The 18442-nt window shown below is 37.1% G+C and overlaps 1 protein-coding gene across 13 annotated transcripts in view; it reads right to left on the bottom strand.

The window, feature by feature from the left end:
* LOC129644008 (uncharacterized) overlaps positions 1-18442 on the bottom strand; it is a 416390-nt gene that overhangs the window by 126905 nt on the left and 271043 nt on the right. For 9 of the 13 annotated variants that reach the window (XR_008710659.1, XR_008710654.1, XR_008710651.1 and 6 more), the window contains one exon: positions 15302-16171. The exons of 1 other annotated variant lie outside the window; for it this stretch is intronic. The gene's annotated coding sequence lies outside the window, so the exon portion shown is untranslated. Of the gene's footprint in view, positions 1-2731; positions 4617-15301; positions 16172-18442 lie in introns of those variants that run through there. 3 more of the 13 variants (XR_008710672.1, XR_008710676.1, XR_008710696.1) reach the window with 1 other exon arrangement.

Raw genomic sequence — 18442 nt, 5'->3', positions numbered from 1 at the left:
TATAATACATCAGACTCTGTAAGGTGCTTTACCTACGTAAGTCACTGACTCCATTAAAATGATTCTTTCAGATAGTTGTATGAAAATGATCAATTACCTATCCAGCATTCTCTCCCCATCTTTTTCTACTTCCAAATAGCTTTCAGATTTTCTTTGAGAAAACACTATTTCCCCCAACTTAACCATCAGTTTCAACATTAGCTAAAAAATCTCCTTCACCTTGCCAAAGTAATTAAGTAGAGGATGGGCAGGAAATTAGGTACAAGCCAAGCAATACACAGCCTACTCCTGGCTTTATCTATTTGTTACAGATTGATTTTGTTAGAGCAAAGCTTAGGCCTTTTTTTTTAATTGGAGGCTAATTACTGTACAATATTGCGGTGGTTTTTGCCATACATTCACATGAATCAGCCATGGGTGTACATGTGTTCCCCATCCTGAACCTCCCTCCCACCTCCCTTCCCATCCCATCCCTCAGGGTCATCCCAGTGCACCAGCCCTGAGCATGTCTCATGCGTAGAGCCTGGACTGGTGATCTAGTTCACATATGATAATACTAGGCCTTTTAAGTGAACGTGGAAGGCAATGCTCTTTCACTCCTACTAGATGCAAATGAGAAGTGCGTAACCCCTGTTATTACAGCAGCCAGATTGTGACCATCAAGGAAACCACCATAAGGGCAGAGACTCGACATGAAAATAAAGGGGAAGAAAGAGTACTAGGGAAAAAAATAGAGTGAGAAGCCCTAACTGAACTTTGCCCAGCACCTCTCAATTCTGGACTTTTCAGTTAAAAGGAGTCAGTACATTTCCTTTGTTGTTTAAATTCTGAGTTGAATTTTCTCTCCCTTGCAACTGAAAGCATCATAATTGAATCAGATCTATTACTACTGCTGTTTCATAGAAGAAATCGCTTGAGGCTATACTGTACTGTCCAATTTAGTAGACACTAGCCACATGTGGCTATTTAAATAAATTGCAATAGCTAAAATTAAAAATCCAGTTCCTTAGTTGTAGTAGCCAGATGTGAAGTGTTTCATAGCCACATAGTTCATGGTTACCTTATTTAACAGCACAGAATTTAACAAATTTCGATGTAACAAATATTCTTATTTAACAAATAATTAACATATATTCTATGAATTTACATCATCACAGAAAGGTCTACTGGAGAGCACCAATGAAAGACAGGTTCTTACATAATTTGTCCATAGTTAATGCACCTGTTACCTGGCAGAACTATCATTTGAACCCAAGTTTTACATGCCTACAGGAGGGTTCTGTTATATATCATTAAGTCCCTGTGGTCAGATGTTGTTGACAATATGCATTGGTATCTGATGGAACTGGGCCACTTGTGTAATAGTTACATTATAGCTCCAGAAACAGCATAAATAAATGGTTCATGAGACACATTCATTCATGACCTGGGTTGCTTCATTCATACAATGGAAATTCTTTTCATGCTGACTTTAAGTTTCTAGTATTTTTATCACCAATGTTTGTATTTGTCATTCTTACTCAAATTTGTATCAATGGCTAAACTCTTTTCCTAACACTTTCATTGTTTCTGCTCCAATTTTTCTCAAGATCCTTCATGGTTTTCCATTCCCTTGTGAATCAGGTAAATGTCTGTCTGTCTTTTTATTTCCAAATACTTGCACATCAGAAAGCTTTCCCCAAGGTATCTGAGCTCTACTCTTGACAGACACTGTGACATGAGCAAAAAATAGTACAAACTCCTCCATGCATGTCTGAAAATGAATTTGACAAAGCTTATTAATACCAGTAGCCTTCTGGCCGTTTTTAAATCCAAGCATTCTGTTCATTGGCAGTAAAGCTTATTTCTTTTTTGATTTGCCTTTTAATAAATAATCTGTTGAACATTTGAAGTGCTTACTGGTTATCAAATTTAGAATTAATTGCACTGCATTTCTCCAGGCAGATTAATAAAGCTGCCTATTGCAGAATTCTGTTCTAATGGACATTTTGCATTACTATTGAAAATAATCCTGAACATAAATGAAATAAAGATTCAGTTTCAAGCATGACTAAATTCACAGTCACATTAACTAATGTATAATTTGAGATTTGAATCTTTGAATCTGTAAATTTTTTATTATAAATGGGACATGCTAATTGTTTTAAAATATAAAATGCAGACATATATGTCATGTCAAAAATGCTTTTCCAAATAATTTTCTTGTGCAAATTTTATATATATTCCATCAATTTTTACTCAATGTAATTTCAAAACTTTGAGAGAAGATTTAAGATTTTGTGGTACAGTATAATGCATTAAGCACTGATATTCAGGTATAGGAAGTAATATTAATCTTGGGTTTTACTATGCTGGTATCACTGATAAGTTGCTTCATTGGAAATAGTGCTTCTATAACAGAGAACTCAATTAAGGTTAATTATAAGAAAAGACTTGACATCCATGATTGATAACCAAACTGCTACACCACCGTACTGTGGTTCTTGAACCATGCATCTAGCACCAGGTGTGATCTTGCTAGAGTAATTGAGGGAATAAAGCGTCTCTTTTATACGTTTATTTAGTAGAAAAAATCCCTAGGTGAGTCTTAGTTATATTTAAGATGATTTTGTCATTTACATTTGAATAATATTTGCTTCCCACTATATTATTATAGTGACATGATGACAAGGATCATCCAGAATCATTGTTGTGAAAGATATTTTTATACATACATATATATACACTCCTACACATACACATACATACACACACACACATATACATATAAACAAAAGATCCCTTTATTTCTTACATTTTTACCTTAATCTATTTTCCTCTTTCTTCTGGCATTACACCTTTAAGTAACACATGATTCCCAAATTAAATATAGGTATAACATAATGAGAGGCCAACAAAAAGCAAAACGCATTTGATTATATAGTTCTTTGGCCACACAACAACCATGAAAGCAAAATAAGATCCATTCTTGGCAGCTAGAATTGCCCTGAGCATTTATTCCTGTCATAAACATCTTGGCAATTTTACTTATATTCAACACATGTACTGGAGATTTCATCTTACTCTCAGAGCATTTATTTTATCTGCCCTGGATCAGGGTAGATAGGCTCCTGAGCTAGCATTACAAATATTCAACCAAACTTATGGTTACAGTTAGTATCATAGAAAGAACACAACTTGGAAATCCAAAGACCTGGGTCCTAGATGGGTAAACTATGGGCAGGTTTCCTTTGTAGAAAGTGATAATAACCTTGTCTGTCTTGTTTACTATTGTGTGCTCGTAACTTAGAACAAGCCTGAAAAGTTGCAGGTGCTCAATAAATACTAGGTGTATAAATGAAGGACATGAGTGATATGGACCATGCCATCTTCCAGGTCTAACTGTAATGATCTCCATGTGCTGTGTGCTATGACTGTGTTAATTATACTTAATAAACACGGAAACAGCTTCTCTTTTGAATAAAAAAGAATAAAATATACACTATAGAATTTTTAAAAGGAATAAATGTTTAAAATGCATATGAAAACACTTGTAAATTTGAAACCATAAAACCAGTTAGTCATTATTAGATCATCTATCTGGATACATCTTACTTGGACATCCTACATTTCCAGGCATACAGAGACAACAGTGAAATATGTTTTGCTGAAGAAAGAAAGATTATAACTAGAGACAACAGTGTAGAGAAAGCAGATGCTTAGTGGGATAAAAATGCAAATACAATGGTGATAACTTTATTTTGTTATGATCAAATGAATGTATTTATTCACTAAGTAAATCTGTGTAAAAGTCTTCAGCTTCAACATTGAAATGTATATACCACAACCAAATGTTTGGCTGACATCAGAATATATATAAAAATACTATGACAAGTTTAAGTGACAATCGTACTACTAATTTTCCTAACAAGACTCCATCACTAATAAAAACCAAGAAACAAAAAAGCTAAATTCCTTAATGGCATATATAGTAGGTCTTCTTGAAGTTAAATCCCTGGCTTGTAAAGCTATCACATTCTGTCCCAGTGCAGATCCTATATACATGTATCTCACACTTGAACTTCACCTCCTCAGGGAAGTCTTTCCTCAGCCCCTCTTGTTAAAGGGTATTTTCATTCCAAAAATTTCTCCAGCACTTGGTAATACACACCCATGGTTTTTTTTTGATAGGAAACAGCTTTTTTGAGTGTGGTTAAATAATGTTTTCCCCATCACAAGAACAACTAGCCTCTTCATCATCTTCAGAGTTTCAGCTCTTTAAATTATATGCTTCAAAGGTAGACGGCATTACTTATAGCTTTATGTTGCCCCTCTCAAGTCATAACAAGGTTTTTACACTTTATATGCCTAATAAACACATGTTGATTTTATTTGCAAATCCAGTTCAAAAGCACAGACTATTAGAGTTAAAAAGGATTCAACAGTTATCACCAAGTTTCAAAATTTTGAAATTAATGTCTTTAGGAAGGCCATGTGTCTCCAGTTTACCAGCGTGCCTACCACTTTTCTCTAACCCGAGCCATTTCCACACTTCCTTGGTCTCTGAGGCATTCACAGCTGTCACTGTGGATTGACACCTATGAGGGACTATACTCCAGAGGCCTTTGCTGAGTTGCCTGAAATGACAATGGATCACCTTAGTGACATTGCCAGGTTGAATCTGAAGGTCTTATTTTTTTATTTTATTTTATCTTTTTCTTTTCCAGAGATCTTTCATCTCAATATGTTACCTCCTCAAGTGGCTTTTAACCTAATAATTCTTATTCAACCTGCTTTCTACCTCCACACTCGGTTGTAATAAAGGTCAAGGTCAACTGATTCAAAATTAGGGATATTACAGGGCTATTTATGAGTGCATAGTATACGTGATAAATCATAACATAATTATTTACTATATTTATATACAGTTTAAGGTAATAACGTTTCAAAGATATTGTCATAGTAATGAAGAAGAATGAATCAGGGATCATGGAATGTCTAAGTATCAGTAATAAGTTAACAAAAAAATGTAAGAGTCATAAATTATAACTGAATGGGATCTTTAAATTTACTCTGTGTAGAACATTCCTTGGTTATGCTTTAAAATATTTTAAAATTCCCTCTAACTCCTAAGAAAAGGTTCCCATGTCATTACTTTGTCCCTTCACCTTTTCCAAATGTTTAAAAATGAAAACAACAGAGGCTTGCTTGCAGGATGGAGACACTATAGTCAAAAGCATTTAACGAGGTGGAGGATGGGAGAGGTTATTATAGGCTTACATAAAAATTGAAAGTTATATATGAATGTTGGTGTCTATCTCACAGTCTAATCAAATCTAACCAACAACATATTTTACAGGTTAAATAATGCTTTTATACAACTTGTTTTTACACTTATACAATTTTTCCCAATGATAATCATTCTCTATATAATTTCATAATCAATGCAATGTAATATTGGTTGAAGAGATTAATAGAAAAATACAAACAAGCATATTTTTCCTATAACAAATAGAGAAGGCCTGAAATTTCTCATTTTAAAAAATTAGTTAGAATGAAAAAAAAATTTATCTCCAATTCTTTCTTGAGGAGGCAGAAACTGTTTTTATCCTTTCATTACCATGCTATCATGCAGAGAAAGAAAAGAAAAATACACTCACACAGGTAAATGACACCGTTAATACGTCTATTAAAAAAGTGAAAATATGGGAGTGCTGCTGCTGCTGCTAAGTCACTTCAGTCGTGTCTGACTGTAAATGTTCTTAATCAGAAAAAAAATGTATATAAACTGGAAAATAATTTTGAAGAAAAAGCAAGTTTGTCGGCTAAAAAGAATAATAGTGAAACCATCAGAGTTATTTTTAGCACAAGCTCAGTCAGTTGGGAGGAGGGGGAGTTACAGGTAATATAATTCTCTTCAGAATGCTGGACAGCCTGAGGAAGTCAAAAGGAAACCAGACAAACCACAAAGTAAAACATGCATAGCAAAGGAAGAGAGTTTCTAAAGCAGGCAGTTGATACTTGCTCTGTGCAAAACTTTTGAAGTAGGAGCATTATGAAAACTCATTACCTATTGTTTTTATACAAGCATCCTGATCGAAACACTCGTTGCAGCCACACAGTAACCTTGTATTGTCCTGAGTTTATACAAAATAGCAGCCCCCACTGATCTCTGCTGCTGCTAAGTCACTTTAGTCGTGTCCGACTCTGTGCGACCCCATAGACGGCAGCCCACCAGGCTCCCCCTTCCCTGGGATTCTCCAGGCAAGAACACTGGAGTGGGTTGCTATTTCCTTCTCCAATGCATGAAAGTGAAAAATGAAAGTGAAGTCACTCAGTCATGTCCGACTCTTAGCGACCCCATGGACTGCAGCCCACCAGGCTCCTCCCCCATGGGATTTTCCAGGCACGAGTACTGGAGTGGGGTGCCATCGCCTTCTTCTCTACCCAGTGACAATGCTACATCTTCCTTAACAGCGCTTGTCACCACCTGGCGTGTTTATTTGCATATTATCTACTAGAATATAACCCTCCCAAGGTCAGGGCTTGCTGTTGTGTCCCTTGGGCCTAGAACCACACCTGGCACATGAAAGGTGCTCAGTAAGTGTTTGCTGAATGCATGTGCATTTAGGTGCTGGTATACTTTCCGTGTGGTTGATCTTATTTTTGATAATCCTGCTGTATAATAATTGATCTCTTTTGTTATTGAATTATGGATAGAATGTTACAACAGATATAATTAAATGTGGTATTAAGCTTTAAAGGCAGAAATGCATGTCCACATACTCTCTTGACTTAGAAAAATAATACTGAGCTTTGAATTCACCCAACTCTCTCCTTGGGTTAACTCTACATCTGGTGACCTGGAACTAGACAGATGATTGGAGGAAACCCGTCCTCCTGACTACCCTGGAGGGATAACTGAGTGCTTGATGTTTAACTTAATTTTATACAAAGCTCATTTAGATGTTTGAACTAAAAGATAATTTTTTTTACTATTTTTTTTTAAACAAGCAGGAGAATCATGGTCACGAGTATTGGATATATGCAACAAACGAGAAAAAAAATAGCTTAGCACTGAGTGATGAGGGCTCTTAAAATGCATATTTTCTTGTGTATGTGTGTGTGTGACAGAGAGAGGGAGACAGAGAGGGGTGTTGTGTGTATGTTGGGTACATACATTTGGGGATTTAATTTTCTCAAACTCCCTTGAGGTATATTTTTCACACTTAAAATATATCTTAGTTGTTACTATTTGGAGTCCTAAGTCTGGAAGAGAGAAACTGTTGTCTAATCTTTTCCTTCTCCTTTTTTTCTCTTTTCTTTTTCCCAACCATGGAGACTTTAGCTTAGGGGAAAAAAAAATCATAAGAGGAGCCAATATCCAAACAAAGTGGACTGTGAGCCTTGAGTAAGAGTCAACTCAGTCAACATCTTCCATCCTCTTCCATCCGCAAAGGGACACCCTGAACCTGAATACTCCAGACAGCCCAGTTTAAAGCCTAGTGATCTAAACTATAACCTTATTTTATGTGATGCTTCAGTACCATCATCTCCACCATTTTAACATTTGTTTGGCCTCCTTGAGTTGCCCTATTCAGTTATATCAAATCACTTAAAAGCTTTACCATTTGTTGAATTGGAATCCACCAGTTAGCATCCATCCTTGAGTCCTAGATCTGTACACTATTGAAGTATACTGAAGGAAGTCCAGTTCCATATCTACGGTATCACACCCACTCATTCTCACTTAAGTGTCCCCATTTCCTTCAGATATTGATAGCGTGAAACAGTTTGGGTTTTATCTATCATCCTAGCCATTCTCATTCACATATACTCAGTTTTTTCTAAAAGTGTTTATTTAGTTGGCTGCAGCTGGGCTTAGTTGCGGCACACGAGATCTTTAGTTGTGGCACATGGGATCTAGTTTCCTGACCAGGGATCGAACCCAGACCCCCTGCATAGGGAGCAAGGAGTCTTGGCCACTGGACCACCAGGGAAGTTTCTATACTCAGTCTCTGTGCCTCCTGAGGTCTGATGTCCAGCACTGATAAAGCAAAATTGGTGAAGTTCTAGAACATTTAGGTAGAACAAGTCATTCACTTCCCTTGTCTGTCTGCCTATGCAACCTAAGACAGGAATAACTTCTGTGAAATTACCTAGTAAAATTCTTCTGCCTCTAAGAGAGACATTTCCATCCTAATCTTCTTCAGGTGAACTCTGGCTTTAAGTAGAAGTTTTTACACACTTTCTGTAAGATTCAACTTATTGAATCTTGCCTATTATTTCAGACTTGAAAATTCTTGGCCTCAGATTTTGCCGTTGAATGCATAAGATACCCATTTCCATTTTCGATGATTTGTCAGTCAGATAGTTTGATAATTCTAGAAAAAGCCAAAGGCAGAGTCTAGCATGTCATTTCTAAAGACTTTCTTCTAGATTGACATTGGCTAATTAAAAACTAACTAATTTAAAAAGTTTCATTGTTCTATCAGTTGTGAATCAACCCAATTCTGCTATTACTAGTTCATCATCCTCTGACATGCTCAGATAAATGAGCGACCAATGTTTTCAAGTTAAAATCAAGACATACTTATTACAAAGTTAATTAATAACACTAGCTACAAAAACAAAAACAAAAGATGACAGTCCTCTCTGAACTCTCTGCTGCCTCTACTGGGAACACTTTTTATGCAATCAGTGAAAAATCATTATTTTGAAAAATCTCCTGTGGGATTTTGCTTAGGATTAATGTCAGCTACACTGTCCTGTTTTTCATGGAATTTTAGTATATGTTATGATTGCTACTTAATAGCAACAGAATTGGAATTAATTCTTATATCTTTTGCTCCCTGAGAACTCAAAACTGTTTTTTTATACCTGTTTTCACATTCCTGGAGGGTAATTTCTATATTCATGAAACCAAAGCAATGAGTGATGACAAATGTCATTGTATCCAGGGTTATAAAAATTCCCTAACTTATTTTAAATGTCCTGGATAAATGTAAAGAACAGTTTCCAGAACAATATCAGAAGCAATGAGTAATTATCAGGACAGTATCAGCAACAATATCAGGCAATGATTGCCTTTGACAGGAGTGTATTTCTACGTCAAATCAGGTAATATATCTTAAAATTCCTTTTAGTAATAATATTCCCCACTGTACTCACATATAGCTGTTATTGACACACAGGTTCGGCAAAGAGAACTCAAAGGTTAAAGGAAATCAAGTCATTCCAGCCAACGTGCAGGCTGATCCCTGATCTTTTCACAGTAAAAACGTTACTGCCTGCTTCATTGCTCTGACATTCAGGAAATCTCACTTTGACTTTGTTACCACATAAGCCCAAGGTTTCTCCCTCTGTTGTTCTTGTTTTTTCTCAAGGGACTGTTTGTCAGGTTTCATTTGTAATATCCTGTCTTTTGAGGTCAACTGTCTCCGGCAACCATTTTAATAGTAACATTACTACAAGTTTTTTCTTACTTAGTGTCATTAAACTTGCATTTGTACATTTGATTTTCTAAAATCAAACAGCTAACAATGAGCTCTTAAAGCTTTGATTGTATTATTTTCAAGGAATAATAAATTAGAGGGGAAAATCTGATGCTACAAAATGGCAAAGAGAAAGGAGCAAAGCACTTTATACAACTGATACCTCCTTAAATATGCATGTTTTGAGTCATATATTTTAAGTAGATTAAAAAAAAAAACTACATCAGAATCCCAGGTGCTTATTAAAAATGCAGACACAGGGTTCTTCCCAGGTCTGCCTCTGAAGACTTGTTATTCACAAACCATCACATTAGACAGTCATTTTTAAATGAATCATCTGGAAAATATTCTTGGAAACTAATTATTTTTCACACACCCTGATGATTTATCTATTAATTTAAATTTGGAATTTGATATGCTGGAATTTCTTGAAATAGACTGTTTACAGACTGGTAAACTTGACAGCAGCCTGGAATTTTTTCTGACTTCTCACAGGGGGGAAATTGGTTGGAAAAGGAGGACAGCTTGGAAGCACCTCAAAGAGACGTTCCATTCGTGACCTCCGGGGACAGAGTTTTTTCTCTGGAAAAGTCCTAAAGGGTGACTATTGTGATGATTGAAAGTATAATACAGCCACGTAATAAAACAGCTGCAATGTTTTCATTTGCTGGGACAATTTCCAACACAGGCCACCTAAAAAATGGATCACTTTAAAAAATCTGTAATTATTAGGCACTGTTGGAGAAAACATTGTACTCAACTTTGAATGTTAGAAAACAAGAAGATTCAGAGTCTCATTCCTCAAGGGGCAAAATCAAACATTTGATTCTACTTGGACCACCTTTAAATAGCAAGATCTCACTATTTTGTGAGTCAAATCTAGAGGTCTTTTACCTTCAGGGAAATTCTGAAAAACTAAGCCGTGAATTTTCAGTGTCTCATAAACAATACCTATTGTATCTATGTCCATCAGAGTCAAGAGGTGCTTCTCAGGGCATTTGTAAGCGTTTGGTGTCAATTTTTCTGTTTTTTTTTTTTCCCCCTAAAATGAAGAAAGTCCTTATTGGGTATTTCAGAAGTTTGACAGTGGTCATCACACTTTTCTACTGTTGTCCTGGCTAATTACAAGCCTGCCTGAGCCCAAGAGTTGCAGGTTCAGGTTTAAATTTTATTAAGAAATGTTGTTGAGAACAGAAAAGTGAAACAGAGGGCCTGGGTAGTGGTGAGGACCCTTGGACTATTTCTGTTCCGGCTCTTACTGCTTAGTAGTCTTGGAATGATACTTCCATTCTCTGAGTGTGTGCCAGATCATTTCAAAGGTACTTTTAGGGACAAACATTAGAACATTATCTTGAGAAGCTTAGAAATCAGAGAATCTACTCCCATTTCATACCACATCTGCTAGTATCATATCAACAGGCAGACAAATAAAAATACTACTTTTAAAACTAATTATGTGAATTAATTCTAAACAAATGTGTGTCTTTCCTTGTGTAAACTAATTTTCAACCATTCTATTCTTTTCTCCACATGATATTTCTCTTACCTTCTGAATCTTTTCTGGGATGGATAAAACACTATCACACCTATTTCCAAGATAATTTAGTGTGTTTTACAATTGCTTTCAGTCCATAAGATGTCAAATAGTATGATGAGTGATTTCCAAATTTGCAGAACTAAAGATATAAGCATCAAATGCAAAGTAACTTCCCTATGTATGGTGAACATATAAATTGAAAAGCTAAAATAATAGGCATTATACACACAAAATGCACACTGACCAAAATTAAAATAAAACAGAACATTTTGTGGATTGAATTTCTATTAAATCTACTTATCAGCTTTCTTCATTTTTATTTTTTGTTGAAGAAAACTACAGATGCATCGATACACTGTTCTTATAGTACTCTTGACACTAATAAAATTTAATGGGAGTTTCAAAAATTGGGAGAAAGGGAGAAGTGAATTAACCTCTAAATTCCCTAAGCTCCAATTCCCTTATCTGCAAGATAAAGATAATACTGCTACCTACCTCATAGGCTTGTTATAAGGATTGATTGTGATAATGTGAATAAAGCCCTCTACCCACTACCCAGATGGGCTTCCCTGGAGGCTCAGTCGTTAAGAACCTGCCTGCCAATGCCGGAGATGTAGGTTGGATCCCTATGTCAGGAAGATCCCCTGGAGAAGGGAATGGCAACCACTCCAGTATTCTTGCCTAAAGAATCCCATGGACAGAGGAGTCTGGTGGGCTACAGTTCATGGAGTCACAAAGAGAGTCAGACATGACTTAGCAACTAAGCAACATCTATACACTGTTAGTGGCAGGCATTAATGGCTTATTTACGGGTATTCTGAGCTGATCATGACGCTTGTTCCTAATGTACTTGGTCTCTTCATTCTTTCATGTTTAATTGTGTGATGTTTATTGTGGGATGTGGATGTTTACACTTATTTTACAAGTGGAAAAAAAAAAAAACAGAATCAGAACTTAAGTTTATTTTCCAACATCATACAACACAAGGGGGTTAAGGTGGGAAATAACCTCAGATCTACATGGTTGTAAGCATGCGCTTCTTAGGAATTTCCTGATTGTCCAGTGGCTAAGACTCTGAGCTTCCAAAGCAGGGGACCCAGGTTCCAGCCCTGGTCAGGGAACTAGATCTGACAACCCACAACTAAAAGGTCTCGTGTACCACAATGAAAATTGAAGACCCTTCTTTTTGCAACTAAGACCTGGCAGAGCCAAATAAATATTTTCTTTTTAAAAAAGGCACCTGCTTCTTCTGCTGCATTACACTGTGTTTTCCTGCCCCCCTGATCCAAATGTGTAAGCCTTACAATGTTTATTTTGAGTTCCTGGCAGAACTCATGGTAAAACTGCATAGTAGAATCATATCACTTTTTATGTATGGAAAAATAAAATTTACCAAGATTTTGAAAACTTAGGTCTTCTGTATCAAAATAAATGTTAAATTTCAAAGTAACCTTTGGAATGTGGACCAGTGTTATCCTTCCATTTGACCAGAGTCCTTTGAAATTGTCAACTCACTAGTGACTCAAGTCAATTTGCCTCGTTATTTGAGTCCCTTCCTTCCTTCCTCAAAATACTATCTTAATCAATTTATTAATTTACCATATTCTCTTCCAGCTGTTTCCAAGAATGAAATTATCCCATAAAGATCAGTACTTGCCAACTTTAAAGATATTTTAAAATTAAATATACTAAAAAAGCATATCTGTGAATAAACCCTAAAATTCCAAAGTGTGTAATGACACACTTTGGAATAAAGTGAAAGCTCCTTCCTTCCTTCCCGAGTGCTACTTTAAAAAGACCATATCATTGAATTTAAACACTCTAGCCTATTGTATTTGTTGAAAATTTTGATGTATTTCAACAATTTATCGAGTACTAAGTATCATACATGATCCTGAGTTCTTGGGACATATGAGTAAATAAAACAAATCCTGCCCTGATGGAGCTTACGTTCTGGTGAGGGAAACACAAAATAAATACAATATATAAATAATATTAATATACTATTTTGGAAGGTGCTGAGTGCTATGATAAAAGAGAAAAAAAGAGAGTAGATTAAGGGGGTTTGAGGAGAAGGTAATGACATCCCACTCCAGTACTCTTGCCTGGAAAATCCCACGGATGGAGGAGCCTGGTAGGCTGCAGTCCATGGGGTCGCAAAGGGTCGGACACGACTGAGTGACTTCACTTTCACTTTCATGCATTGGAGAAGGAAATGGTAACCCACTCGAGTGTTCTTGCCTTGAGAATCCCAGGGACGGGGGAGCCAGGTGGGCTGCTGTCTATGGGGTCAAACAGAGTCGGACACGACTGAAGTGACTTAGTAGAAGCAGCAGCAGCAAGGGGGTTTGAAAATGATGGAGTAGGGGGCAGACTGTAATTTCAGATAGGGCAGTCAGGGTAGGCCTCAGTAAGAAGGTGATATTTTCGTAAAGTTTGAAGGATGTAAAGATGTAGCTTTCTAGAGGAAAGGGGTCTCAGGAAGAGGAAATAGCTCATGCGAAGACCCTGAGTTGGGAGTGTGCCTGGCTGTGTTTGAGACATAGTAAGGATGCTAGTGTGGCTGGGATGATGACTGAGGTATGCAGTAGAGATCAGAGAGGAATGGGCAGATCATGCTGGGGCTTGCAAGCCAGGTTAAGGAATCAGCTTTGACTGTGTGAAATGGAGGCCAATGCTATGTTTTAAATAGAGATATAATATGATATAACATTACTTTGTCAACAAAGGTCCATCTAGTCAAGGCTATGGTTTTTCCAGTGGTCATGTATGGATGTGAGAGTTGGACTATAAAGAAAGCTGAGCACTGAAGAATTGATGCTTTTGAACTGTGGTGTTGGAGAATACTCTTGAGAGTCCCTTGGACAGCAAGGAGATCCAACCAGTCCATCCTAAAAGAGATCAGTCCTGGGTGTTCATTAGAAGAACTGATGTAGAAGCTGAAACTCCAATTCTTTGGCCACCTGATGCGAAGAGTTGACTCATTGGAAAAGACCCTGATGCTGGGAAAGATTGAGGGCAGGAGAAGGGGACAACAGAGGATGAGATGGTTGGATGGCATCACTGACTCAATGGACATGGGTTTGGGTGGACTCCGGGAGTTGGTGATGGACAGGGAGGCCTGACGTGCTGCAGTTCATGGGGTTGCAAAGAGTCGGGCACAACAGAGCTACTGAACTGAACTGATAACATGATCAGACTAACCTTTTAAAAATATTTCTCTTGCTGCTGCATTGAGAATAGACTGTAAGGGTAAAGGTAGAATGAGGTCAGGGTGGGAATACAGGGTGGTAGCAGTGGTGGTAAGTGATCATGCATGTGGCTTTGTACCTTTTAAACAGTTTTTAAATTCAATTAGACTCTTTAGAAAGTATGCAGACCATGTCTGCCATAACCACAGACATATGTAAGGTATGACAGTTGATATATAGTAACAATCTAATAAATATTATATTTTGGATAGAAAAATGAGTGTTTTAGAAATAAAACCAGCTATTACTTGCCTAGTACAAAATCTCAGTATTTTACACAGTTTCTACCTGTAAAGCTCAATTCATCCCTATGAGATTGGTGCTATGATTATACCTACCATACTGATAGGAAACTGAGGCACAAGGTGGTTATAAAACCCATCCAGGCCTAGGAGGTGTCAGAGCAGAGATGAAGTTGAGTAATCTGGTCCCAAGACACCTGCTCTTCACATTATGCAATACTGCTTCAAGGAAGGAAGTTATAATTCACTTTAATTCATGGATTCAAAACCAGGAGTTTTTATGCTTGGCATCCATTCATTTTCATAACTGCAGAAACATGATAGATAAGGTACACGCAGATACTAGGATGAAACGTACTTTCTTTGTGAAATTAAGTCAGCCACATTAAGAAAATCTGAAATGTGCCATAAAAAGCAGCAAATTGTTAGTGATAGTTCAAATTGTACCTTTTATTTTTATTCGGTTCTGCAATATGTCGGAGTAGAAAATGTACCATGAGCAATTTGTTGTCTGAAACACTAAAGTGGCTTTCTGGCAGACTAAAGATAATACATCTTCTCAGTGTAATATTATATTTGAATGCATAGAATTGTTGCATTTAAACTTAGTAATGCTACATTTTTCCAACTCAGTTGGTGGTATATATTTTGAGATAAATGACTGAAGAATCCAATTATACACTTCAGGTAAAGGGCACAATGAACAGCCAAAAAAGGGGGCTTTATTTAGAAATACAGCACACCATATTTTTACCTCTAAAGGGGAAAAAAAAAAGGCACACGACTGAGGATTAATGAACCATATGCAAAATTTATTGAATAATTTATCTGGCAAAATAAAGGGAGCACATGAAAGAAGTATTTGAAAAAATCAGCATTGTCATTTCTGCAGTGTTTAATATTGCAGGAAAATTGAAATACAAAAGAGGATGTGGAGTTGGTTAAGAAAGACAATTTTATCAGTGAAGAGTAATGATCCAAACATGCTGATGTGTTTTTGATGGCACAGGGCTGTCATGAACTCTCCCAGTTCTCTAGAATACTAAAATTCCTAGGAAGATTTTTTGTCTAGAAATCAAGTTTAAAAAATATGCATATTGCTAATAATCAAGTAAGAACTGGCTAATGTTTGAGAATTTCAAATTTTTTATTTTTAAAATATATGCCTTTCACCAGCATGTTATATATTCAGGAATATGTATGTGCCTTGCCTCACAGATTAGATGAGATCCTGAAATTTGTCTTAAGATAACACTCCTCCTCCATTGTTCTATTATAATTCAGATTTTCTTTAAAGGATAAGAAACAATTTACTCAGAACACTTCCATGCATGGTCTGTGTAGCTTCTCCAATGATGACAGAAAAGTAATCAAAGATAGTCAGGTATCACAATTTTTAGACTTAACAAAACAAAGTGAACCTTCCTCAAGGGCCCCCTCAGCAACAGAAATGTTGAACACTCAAAATTACTGGACACTTAAGAAGATGGAAATCAGAACCTTTACTACCCAGAATTTATGGAAATTGGGTCTCACAAACTGCCTGATTAAAGATTTTAATCAAAAGAAGACAGCTTCAAAAGTTGTTATGAATCACTTCCAGGCTTGATTTCAACACCTTCACAAATATTCCTTAAGTAGCCAATCTTTATCAGGAAATATTCAAGGCTGTGGGTGGAAGAATTAAAAGATGAATAAAATAGTCTCTGCTCTTAAAAAGAGTTTATTTAGTCGATCAAGGAGTTTATTTAATCAAACGATTTGCCTGGTATAGTAGTGTCCCCAGGCACTGTTCAAGAACTGGGGGTAGAGTAGTGAACAAGAAAAAGAATCTGGCTTTAAAGAGGTTACATGATAATGGTACTGGCAATAAACAAGTAATCAAATAAATAAATACTGCTAACATGTCATTGCAGTCAGTAAAGAATCTGCCTGCAGCTCAGGAGACCCGGATTCAATCCCTGGGTTGGGAAGATCCCCGGAGAAGGAAATGGCAACCCACTCCAGTATCCTTGCCTGGAAAATCTCACTGGTGGGCTGCAGTCCTTGGGGTCACAAAAAGTCGGGCACGACTGAGCAACTAACACTTACTTACTTAACATGCCCATTGCAGGTTATAAAAAGTACAATGAGAAAAAATAAAGCAACTTTATGGGAAAATGATGGGGACAGAGGGGTTATTATAGATGTGACTGACAAGGAGGACTTTCTGAGGCACTTTTACCAAGACCTGACTGAATTTCAGGAATGAGCTATGGAAATACATGAAAAAGGAGAATTCCAGATGTCGGGCAGGATCCCTAGGATCCCTGAGCCCAACAGGAAGGCAAATGTGCTAGAATAAAGCACATTTATTCTAGTAAGGGAGGGAAAGAAAGGGCTATGAGGATGGAGAAGTCACCTGGAGCCAGGTTATATGAGGCCATGGTAAGAGTTTTAGATTTTGCCACGGTGGGAAGAAAAGCCATTCTCAGGATGAATGATACAATCTGATTTATGTTTTATAAGATCACTCAGCTTGAAACCTATTCTAAGGTAGAGTCCACAGTGCTTACTGATGGATCAAAGTGAAGTATGGGAGAAAAAGAAGAATCAAAGGTAACATCTATGATGTTTGAGGCACTGGTTGACCCTGAGTATCATGTACCTGGATGGGAAACAGTATGAAAGTTGCTGTGTTGTTAAGGCGATTAGGACTTAAGTTTGAATGTGCTAAGTTTGAAATGCCTATTAGACATTAAACTGGAGATGTCCAAGGAGGCCACTGGGAATACTGCAGTCTGGCAAGTTATAGTTCATGAGGCTGCAAAAGAGACATGACTTAGTGACTAAACAATAACAAATAGCAGAAAAACAATAAACAGTTTAAAACTGGGCAAAGGATCTAAATATAAGGAATAATGTGAGAGCTACAGATATAAATTAGAAAGTCATACTGTAAGGATGCAATTTAAAGCCCAGAGACTGAAGGAAATTTCTCTAGCAGGTGAGTGTAGATCTTTTTGCCTTTCATACTGTTCATGGAGTTCTCAAGGCAAGAGATCCAACCGATGAATCCTAAGGAAATCAGTCCTGAATATCCATTGGAAGGACTGATGCTGAAGCTGAAACTCCAATACTTTGGCCACCTGATGTGAACTGACTCATTGGAAAAGACCCTGGTGCTGGTAAACACTGAAGGCGAGAGGAGAAGGGGGTGACAGAGGATGAGATGGTTGATGGCATCACGGACACAATGGACATGAGTTTGAGCAGGCTCCAGGAGTTGGTGATGGACAGGGAAGCCTGGCATGCTGCAGTCCATAGAGTTGCAAAAAGTCAGACATGACTGAGCAACTGAAGTGAAATGAACTGAGTATAGACGGACAAGGGTTAGAGGTCTGAACCCTCAGTGTTTAGGTGATAGAAAAGTAACGTGAGATCATATTAGCTAATGTAGTATAAGTAGAACTAAGAAAATATCCAAGGATACTGAAAACTGTTCTAAAGATGTACTGCTGCACAGCAAACCTTCTAGAAACTGAGTGGCATAAAACAGCCACCATTTTATAAGATCATGATTCTATGGGTCATCAATTTAGGCAAGTCAAACTAGGAACGATTTGTCATTCAGCTGGGCTGGCTAAAACAAGTGGGAATGGTTACAGACATATATCATAGGCCTCAGTTCTCTACTCAGCCTCTCTACATACAAGTTTGGACTTTCTCACTGGATAGTGGTGTCAAGGTAGTCACTTTGGTCAAACTCCAAGAAACTAAACTAGAAACTGTAATTCCCTTAATAATTGGAGCCTAAATCGGCAGTGTTCCTTCTGCCATAATCTCTTGTTCAAATCAGTATTGACAGTCAGCCCACGTTCACTTAAGAGAAATGCTCCCTGCCTGCCTATGTTTAAACTATCATGCCAATCTCTCACAGTTATTAACTATTAAAACATA

Source organism: Bubalus kerabau, chromosome 2 (assembly GCF_029407905.1).
Source record: "Bubalus kerabau isolate K-KA32 ecotype Philippines breed swamp buffalo chromosome 2, PCC_UOA_SB_1v2, whole genome shotgun sequence".
In the NCBI taxonomy this organism is placed as follows: domain Eukaryota; kingdom Metazoa; phylum Chordata; class Mammalia; order Artiodactyla; family Bovidae; genus Bubalus; species Bubalus kerabau.
The sequence above is the reverse complement of the archived record's forward strand: the minus strand, read 5'-3'. Positions and strand labels throughout refer to the sequence as shown.